A 9772-nucleotide genomic window follows, 5' to 3' on the forward strand; every position below is an offset into this window, starting at 1 on the left:
AAAAAGATACGTTATATACTGCATGCAGGTATATAATGTTCATATCGGAATGGGCCAGAATATAATATATTAGATACCTAATACAGTCCACAATAAAGTGTAAAATAAAATAATATTTATGAGTTTATGACGTATGCGTAAAAATTCAACATTTGTATTTGTATAAATATATTATATAATATATGTACGTAACATCGACCCAATGGTCAATAGTTAAAAACGAATAATGTGTTTACTATTTTTTTTTTAGAAAAAATGAAGTATATTCTAACCTTATTGCTAACCATCATATTTGATGCAAAATTTTATCGTTGTTTACCTTAAAAGTATTTTGTATGATGAATTGATGACGTATACCATTAATTGTAGGTACTTACCAAATAGGCGTGGCTCTATTGAAAATAAAATCAAAATTTATAAAAAAAAAAAAAAAATGTTAGTATAATTATTTGATTAGCACTTAAAACGTGATTTGTGATTTGTATCTTCTAACTGTGATGGCGCAATAAAAGTATTGAAAACACACATCTAATAATGTTTCTAATCAAATATCGATTAAAATATAGACGCTAATGATAAGACATATCTATTGGGTATCAATGGTATCATTACCCTATGACGGTGATTTCTATTTGTGATATTTTTTATTGCTAAGCAACTGTATAGTGTATAAGTATATGGTTTATGCACGTTATGTCTCTGTATGTATACCTAAGGTTTAGATAGGTACCTAAAACAAATTGTGCGCTCGTGGGTTTCGGCTACATAATATTATTAATTTATTGCTAAATCAAAAGGAATTGGTAATGTCCGAATCGTCAAATTTGAAAGATACCTTTCAGTCGTCCGTTCCCACAAACTATTCCTCTGCAATGGAAATTGAACAATTAAGCATCCATAGCGTGAGGAACTTATTGTTATCTGTGGAAACTATCAATTCCAAATCGGCTGAAAAACCGTTACAGAAAAACGTAACAGATGACGTCGTTAAAACTAACAAAACGGTTAGTGATTGCGACTCGTTAGCGAAAAAGCGTGTTCAGCCCGAATATCCACTGACTAAATGGTCTAAACGCGAGATAGCTACAAAGAATCGAACGGAACGTGATAAAAAATATGAAAATATTAAAAGAACTAACGAGAAAATTACACGTGGCGCTGAAGCCATTAAAGTACTTTTGATTTCAGAGCTTTATTGCAATTGAATATAATATTATATTTTGCGCATTTATTTTATTTCAGAACCCTTTCGGAAAAACACAGGTTGATAAATTAGAAAACCTTAAAAAAATAAATAACGACCAATTGTACCACGACAGAAGTTCTATATTGTATGCTTTTATATTTTTTTTAGCATATTTATTGTATATCTACGAGGTTACTATATATTTTATCCATAATATTTACTTTAGTAGCGATGATATGCAAAATATCTCTCTCAATACCAGAATAGAAGCGCTTGAATTAAATTTAAAAAAAATCCAGGACGAGTTGATAGTAGAAAAAATTATGCTTGGTGATTATGCAGAAGAACGTTTGAATATTGTCGAAGATCATACTACTAATAACGAATCAGATGAAAAATCTATTTATACAAACATCGATACCATCGATGAACCAGTGGAAAAAGATCGTTCTAATCCAGTGAGACGATAATATTAATAGGAAAGATTATAATAAGAGACATATCAAAATAAAACACAAAAATATGATCTATAAATTATTTTATAATTTTTCACAGTTACTTTTTCGAAAAGTTGTATTACATACTAATATATTATATTATTATGCATGTTTATTGTTTAGACGGAACCGTCAGAACCCACGTTCGAACTCGTAGATTATAAAACAAAAGTTATGAGAGATTACTGCTTGAATGAGCGTGTTTTTGAGACTGTTTCAAATATGGAGAATAGATTAACATTCAGTCCAAATCCTGTCGAGTTTAAAGTCAGTTATAAATATTAAATTCAATATAAAAGTTGTTTTTAATTACCCATAGAAAGTATTTTATAACATGGCTTTATAATTATTGGAGGTGATGAAAAGATACTCAAATAATATAATGGAACGCAATATTTTGGAACAACAGATTAAAGTTACCAACCGTAGTAAAAGCACTGTATCGTGTCATTATAGTCATTTGTTCGATCCAAATTGGATACTTCAAGACGACATGAATACCATAGAAGTACAATGTGAAGTTTTATTTACGGATAATATGACATTTTTTTTATTGCTGGTTAGGTAATACCTGGTACTTGGTGTCGTGTGCTGCCAGCTACAACAATCGTTTACTCAGTAACATTTAAACCAAGAGTATTACCCGATTTCAAAACCTATCAGAGTTTATACGGAGTAAATATAGTGTTTGAAACTGTGAGAAAAAACAAATCGGATTTAAAATACGTATTGAACATTCCAGTCAAGTTTTATATGATTAAACCGGAACCGGAGCTGGTTACCAAAACGATAACGTATGAAAATATTTATATATCAATTATATGCACGTCGATATGTCATAATATTATAATATTCATTTATTCAATTACCTATTGACTGTACGTGACCTTTGAACATCCGAAATTGTTTCAGTTTCCCAGTTGTACGTGATTCGTGCAAAGATAATAGTTCCAAACAATATTTAATAATGAAAAATAATGGTGATGCTGACTGTGTTTTTAGCGTACTTACAGAGAACGCGTTAAAAAAAAAAAAAAACTTCAGTGAATATAGCCATGGTGCTGTTAATAATTTTAATAATAATTTTTCAAAACATTTTTATGTGATTATCAATAATTACGTCATTCAAATTTAAGAGTTTTAATTATAATTAGTTAAAATTAATCATTGAAAAAACTATCTTACTTATTTAGAATTTTAATTTTTTAATTTTTTCTGGTTTCTTCTTAGGTTATGACTTAAATGAAACGGAAACGGACAATAACGGCACAATACCCGATACTATTATTGATTATGTTATTCATCAAATGTTCAGTAACTTTATATGGAGACACCATATTAACGTGCTATTGCCAGCTAAAAGATCTGTAAAAGTTCCAGTCATATTCAATAGAAACTTCGCCCTATCGTCTGTCACTGAATGTTTCACAATCGTATTTGATAATACCGAGTATACGATTCCGAATCAGGTAAATAAGGATAAATCTAATAACTCACTGCAACTAACGTCGGACTAGGTTAAAACCTAAACCTAAGGGTCGTCTCACGATACCACGTACATTATAGATACGATGATGAGGTATTACTGGTAGCGTCACATGAACTAACAGTTTTTTCTCGTTCCAGAGGGTGAACGTTATCGGCCGAGTCGCAGATCAACAAATTCTCGTAGAGCCCAGCGTGATCGACGTCGGTCTGTGCTACTTAACGAGTTCCACGCAGATGGCTAGCTTTCAGTTGCGCAACACCAGCAGGGTGGTAGTACCGTACGAAATCAAATTACCTCGGGAACTGTCCAAACACGCAGAGCTCAGCCATTCGAAGGGATACCTCAAAGCTGGGTCTTCGATGGAAATTTTCATTCGGCTGCATTTGAAGTGCTTATATATTACAATATTCGAATCATTATTATAAACACTACACGCGTATTGTTATCTATAACGTCGACGAATACAATTGTTTTAAGGAACGATATATTGCGCCCGGACGAATACAAAACGTATTTCGACGCAAAAAGCGGTGTTCTGGATTTCCCGGTACGAGTGTATCCGTCAAACTGTAAGAAATTCCACGAGGTACGCATCTTGGCGGTGGTTACCACGTCGTTTGGTCTGAAACTAACCCCCGATACGTTGGATTTTGGTACGGTCAACACGATGGAAACCGTCGTTCGAAATGTCATGTTGGCCAACCATTCAAGAACTAAAATGGAATATGGATTTTTGAAACTACCAGAAGTAATAAAAAAAAATAATAAAATATTATAAACGTTATAGTGATAAAAAAAATAACGATAAAAGAGGCGAAAACATTCAATTCATTTAAACAATTTTTAGAGAATTTCCATACATCCTAGTGCATTCGGTACTATATTTTCGGGCGAAAAAATTTGTCTGCACCTGCATTATAGCCCTAGAGCAAGTGACTTGCCACAAAACGTCCATACGCACGATGACGATTTCGTATTGACATGCGATACAGTTACCGGCGTCAACGCAGAAATATGTCCCTTTCAAAACCATGATACCACACTAGTAAGACGATTGAGCATTTGAGCTCAAAACAATATTACGTTATTTCAGTATAATAATACGTGTACAAAAATTTAATATTATTTAATATGACCATATAAAATCAGATATTGTTTATGTACAATGTGTACGACAAAAAACTAGGGTCTAGTCTAGGATATTCAAGAAAAATTATAAATCAATGAAATTGATTTACGATTTCGAAAGTCATGGATAATAAATATTAATCAACAAAAACATTATTATGATTCTAGAAATTAATAGTTATATATTTTTTTCATGTATAATATTAAGTAATTAACAATAATGTACCTTAATCGTTATGGATTGCTTTTGAAATTCATTTAAAAAAGTTTATGTAACGTTCTATTTTTTGAATGAAAAAGTAACGTGATAAAAATAATGGTGGGTAACGTAAATGTAATTTAAATAAAACATATTTAATGTAAAAAAGTAACATAATTTTATTACATTTCAAAAGTAATTTACTTAACACTATAATATTAATGACGCTGTGAAAGTGTTTTTAATTTTTAATTTATCAATTATTTGATAATTTATGTATTGGTAGGGCTACCCATATTCAGTAATTAGTGAGTCAAATAAATTATATGCTAGACTATCTATATACTTGCGTGTTAACTTTGTAATCGGTCGAAAAAATTGAAATTGGTCGTAAATTCGTTCATAAGATATATTTTTTAGATAAATGAAACGATTGATGAACACAATATGTCAGATACAATTATAAATCAAAATCCAGCACTCAACGAAAACGACATTAAAGAATTAAATCACGGACCAGATAAGTTAATAATTTTAAGCGTGTTTTAATTCTCAACATATTTAGACTTGAATTCATACGAAACAGAGTACACATTTCGATGTTAAAAGAAAAAGTTAAAGTATATTCATTTGATGAAAGTGGTATCCTAAAACAGGCAATTGTAAGATGCCTTGCAAAAATTCATGATGTACCAGTAGAACTGTCAGTCCAAAAAATCATATTTGGGAAAACTCATTTCACGTCCTACTCGGTTTTTAAAATTGATTTGAGGTGAGTATTACCACATTTGTGACATTAATTTTGAGTTAGCTATTTATAATTTATATAATCGTAATAAAATTTAAGAGCATCGAATTTGGCATCTAAAACCGAACGCAACATTAATTCATTTCCGGATTTCAAAATTAGATTTGAGTTTGTCTCAAATGATTCTACAGTAGAATTTAAGCCTAGGAATGGAATATTACATTCAAAAGAAGTTGATAAATTTAAATATATTTGTTATTGGATTTGTTATGATTATTATTTTATACACTTAGGTCATTACTATTAATGTGCTATTTAGACCGAAGATTGATGATGAGATCCAAAGTATTTTTGAAGAATGTCTCAATTATGATTTAGTAAAAATCAAGGTTGATCAAATTTTAGAGGATAAGGATTCTTTCATAAATCAAGTTAGTACAAACAATCGGATTCATTTGTTATTAAATATCTATGCATTATAAGTAATTTAACAGCATACATTTAATAATTGGTACAATCAACAGGTTTACACAAATAATCCATTTCACCACGAGCAAATCAAAGTATTTGAAGCTAATAAAATATTTTATTCATTGATGCATGATACAACAAAAATCATTTCTACTGCATGCTTCGTACAATTTGTTAATCAAAAATCAAAAGAATATTTTGGGTATTGTATTAGCTAGTTGAAGTAATATCTAAAATCAAAATAATTGTTAATTATTTATTAACACTTAATATACATAAGTATTCCATTATTGTTACGTTTTTGGCATATGACGTATAGGTATATTCATATTTTCTAAATTAAAAATTAGTACATGTTAAGGTTATAGGGAACAAAGTCATTTAAAATATTATAATATAAAATATGGGTATAATAGTTATGTTGATTATTAAATTAAATCATATTATATTTTGACAAAATGTAAATAATGCATTAAAGTTATTAAAATTTATAATCATTTTTTTTTTTTTGAGCATGATAAATAATGGTCTATAAAAAATATCTTTTCCTAGATAATTTTATATTTTTTATATAGTTAGATGAAGTATACCAATGTATACAACTAATATGTATATAACTATATTTTTACAAAAATCTCAATTTTTTATAGATATTTTTAATTTTTTTTTAATTTTTGTAATGAAAAGCTGTTTATTTAATTATTTTGTTTTAAAATTGGTGTGCCTACTAACATTGAATATTGAACAAATAGTACTTGGTAACGGTAAGTAAGCATTCTAAATATCTTAACTTTTGCAGGGGACCCTTTTTCCATTTCACTATTATCAAATAAAACATACAAACAATTCAATTTTTCTTTGAAATTCTGATAATGTAGTATTAGAAAAATGTTAAATACTAATTACTTACTATTCAAATCATATAAGAATAATTTTTTTGTAATTGAATAAGAGAATTACTTATTATGGTGCGTAATGCCTGCTGATGGAACGGATGTCCATGTATCACATGTCTCGAGTAGTTAAGTAATGTTATGTAATGCAGAATGCAGAAATAATTAAGTCTGAAACGAATAACGATTTTTAAAAATATAAATAATAGTCCAAGACTTATAGTAGTAGTTTGTCTTGTTGAATCGTTATATCCGATATTGTAGGCGATACGCACGTACATACTTATAAGACACACTAAGTAATATTAATATTATTATTTCCATCGTTGTCCTATATTATAATATGTTATAAATAGTTATAATAATAATATAGATTCTGTACGGAATCGTTAAAGCTGAGTCTTGTGTGTCCGACAACGAAGCCGAACATCATCTTGTTTAGCGATCGAATTGATTTCGGTGAACGGACCATAAACGTCCGTCACAACGAATGGCTATTCGTACAGAACGTGACAACGCGCCCAGTGCCATTGAAGATTTCGCCGCCGAGCCCGGTCGGACCTTTTTTTTGCGCATTTGTAATCATAAAATATTATTAACCATTATTATATCGATGTATCATATTACATATACTATGAACAGAGGGTAATATATTTTTCATATCATTATCTCATTAGGCTCTGAACGGTGAACAGTTATTATATCCCGACCGTACGTTGCCGATCAACATTTCATTCATACCCGAACACGAGGCGCCGGTTAGTATTACTGCATAATAAGTATGAGTAACTTTAGTGCCATATTGTATTGTAAAATTATGTTAGCGAAAATACTTTGTGTAGACTTTTAATAATATTTTAATATATTATGGAGGTTAGAATTGGTTAGGCTTTTTAAATTGTTGGTAATTTATAAATGCAAAATGCAATTTGATGAAATACATTTTTTTTTCTTTTTACTAAGGGGAACTCGCGCCAACATTGGCAATTGGGTTAGATTTTTGTTTGTAGATTTTTAAGTTGCTGAGGTTGTATAACACGTGTTTGTAATTTGTATGTATGGTAAGGATACGTGGTTGCTAAAAATCTCGAGTTGTCACCCATCTGAGAGCTAGCAACTGCGGCCGCTCGGTATATGTACGCTCAGTGCGTTTCTGCAGATTGAGCGTATGACCACGATTCACCAAGCCATAAAATACATTATTAATATATAGATAAGATATACTCCATATTAAACAAATTTCAAATGTAAAATTTTCAAATGTATTATTATTATACACTAAACCGTATACACTCGTGGCTAGCATGGCCCGAATATCTGTTTCATTTCACCATTTGCTCGTGTATCATGTCTACAACATACTTTTGTATCTGTGAAAAGATAAACGAAATGCTGGAGGTGAGTTCCGAAACGATGCGGTTACAGGTCATGGTGTCTGGTAGCGGTCTCAGACCGTCTTGCGCGATCTCACCCGACGACATGTTCAACGTAATACAGACTACTCATAAACACTCGAACAAAATGCTTCTATTCCGGGTAATAAATATTGCTTAACTATTTTAAATTGTTTTTGTAAATTTTCTGTAACATTAAAATATAATATGAGTGTAGTTGTAATGTTGTAATGTAGGTACATTTTATTTTTTATTTTATTTTTTAAATTTATCTGGGGATTTATTTTTTTATTTATATTATATTTTTACTATCTCATATTGAATTAAAATAAACATCACGGCCACATAACAAAAAATGCATCACGAAATTTACTTACACCTACTTGGTCCCGCATTTCTGTCAAGATGGCTGATCAGGAGAAATAGATCTCAAAAATATTATGTAGTTATTCTTATTTGTTTGCATGTTTTTCACAATAGTTGTATTGAGAGATGTTTTATGATGATCATGATAAATACAAACTAATTTGTTTTTAGTGGGGGAGGAGGAGAGAGAGACTTAGTAAAATGTACGAAAATTTAATTTCCCTAGAAACACAACCAAATTATGCAATCAATTTGAACATATTACAACTTTACTGGTCTATAATAGATAATACCTATACGATGAAAAAAAATCAATGCATAATATTTATGTTGATTAGGGCTGTTTGTAATTATTATTAATCATTTTTGTCTATGAATTCAAAATGTTCAACTAGTGTTCTATATATACATACCTATGTATAGGTGACGAACACCAGCGGGACTAACGTGCGGTTCAACGTGCAAATGGAATGGACAAGGGAGCGGTCGGAACCCATGGTCGGCGTTGAGGCGTTCGAGTTCATAGAGACTCTCCGAACGGCGAAGCAGTCAGACCCGGAGCAGCGTGAGGCGATGGCATCGCTGTTAGAAGAACCAGATTGGACTGAGGAATCCACTGTCTTTGGTAAAGGTGCGTTTGATCTGGGAAACGGTGACAGGCCACTGTGTTTTCGTTTGGACCCGAATGAGTCACGGTACGTCCAGGTGACTTTAATGCTTCCTCGGTACAACCTACAACTAGAGGAAGACAAGGACAGTGACAGCGACCAAGAGTCATTAGAGTCACCGGACGGAAGCGAAGAGGAAGCGTTAAAATCACCAGACGACGGTTTTGGCACGGAGTTGGCCGAACTGAGCCGAGAGTATAATCACAACGACGACAGTCAAATCACCGCAGACAAGTGTCGCGTCTACGCAGCAAAGCTTAACGTACACGTAGGCCATTTGGTGCTCCGACAATTCTATGTGTTTGGTTTCGTAGACGTGGATAAAACTGCGGACCCCTAGAGTCTAATGTTATTATTGTTATTGTTTTTATTGGCGTCGTACAATGCTTAATTATTAACAGAAAGAAGTAATTCTTTTTTTATTACCGCAAATTTGATAATATTGTGTTATACAAAATTTGAAAGTCTCTGTATTTCTCAATGATTCGCTTTGTATATAGATGTATTTCTGTATAAGTTAACAAACGATTTAATATTCATCACTGCAAAATGTAAACATATATTAAATAATTTATGATATTATACGATCATGAAGAATAACAATAATTTAATGTGTCGAGTATATTAACAATATTCTTGTGTTCGTATTTTGATGAATGATAAAATAATTTATTTCATGATATAAACTTTGAAAAATGAGTAGGTACATTTAAAAACAAACCATTCATCCGTA

At 31.0% G+C, this 9772-nt stretch overlaps 1 pseudogene; it reads left to right on the forward strand.

Moving 5' to 3' along the window:
* Positions 1 to 806: 806 nt before the first annotated feature.
* Positions 807 to 9462, forward strand: LOC149057337 (uncharacterized; annotated as a pseudogene).
* Positions 9463 to 9772: the final 310 nt, after the last annotated feature.

The sequence above is a fragment of the Diuraphis noxia genome, unplaced genomic scaffold (genome assembly GCF_037042655.1).
Source record: "Diuraphis noxia isolate RWA-SAM2 unplaced genomic scaffold, SU_Dnox_SAM2 contig0003, whole genome shotgun sequence".
Lineage (NCBI taxonomy): Eukaryota > Metazoa > Arthropoda > Insecta > Hemiptera > Aphididae > Diuraphis > Diuraphis noxia.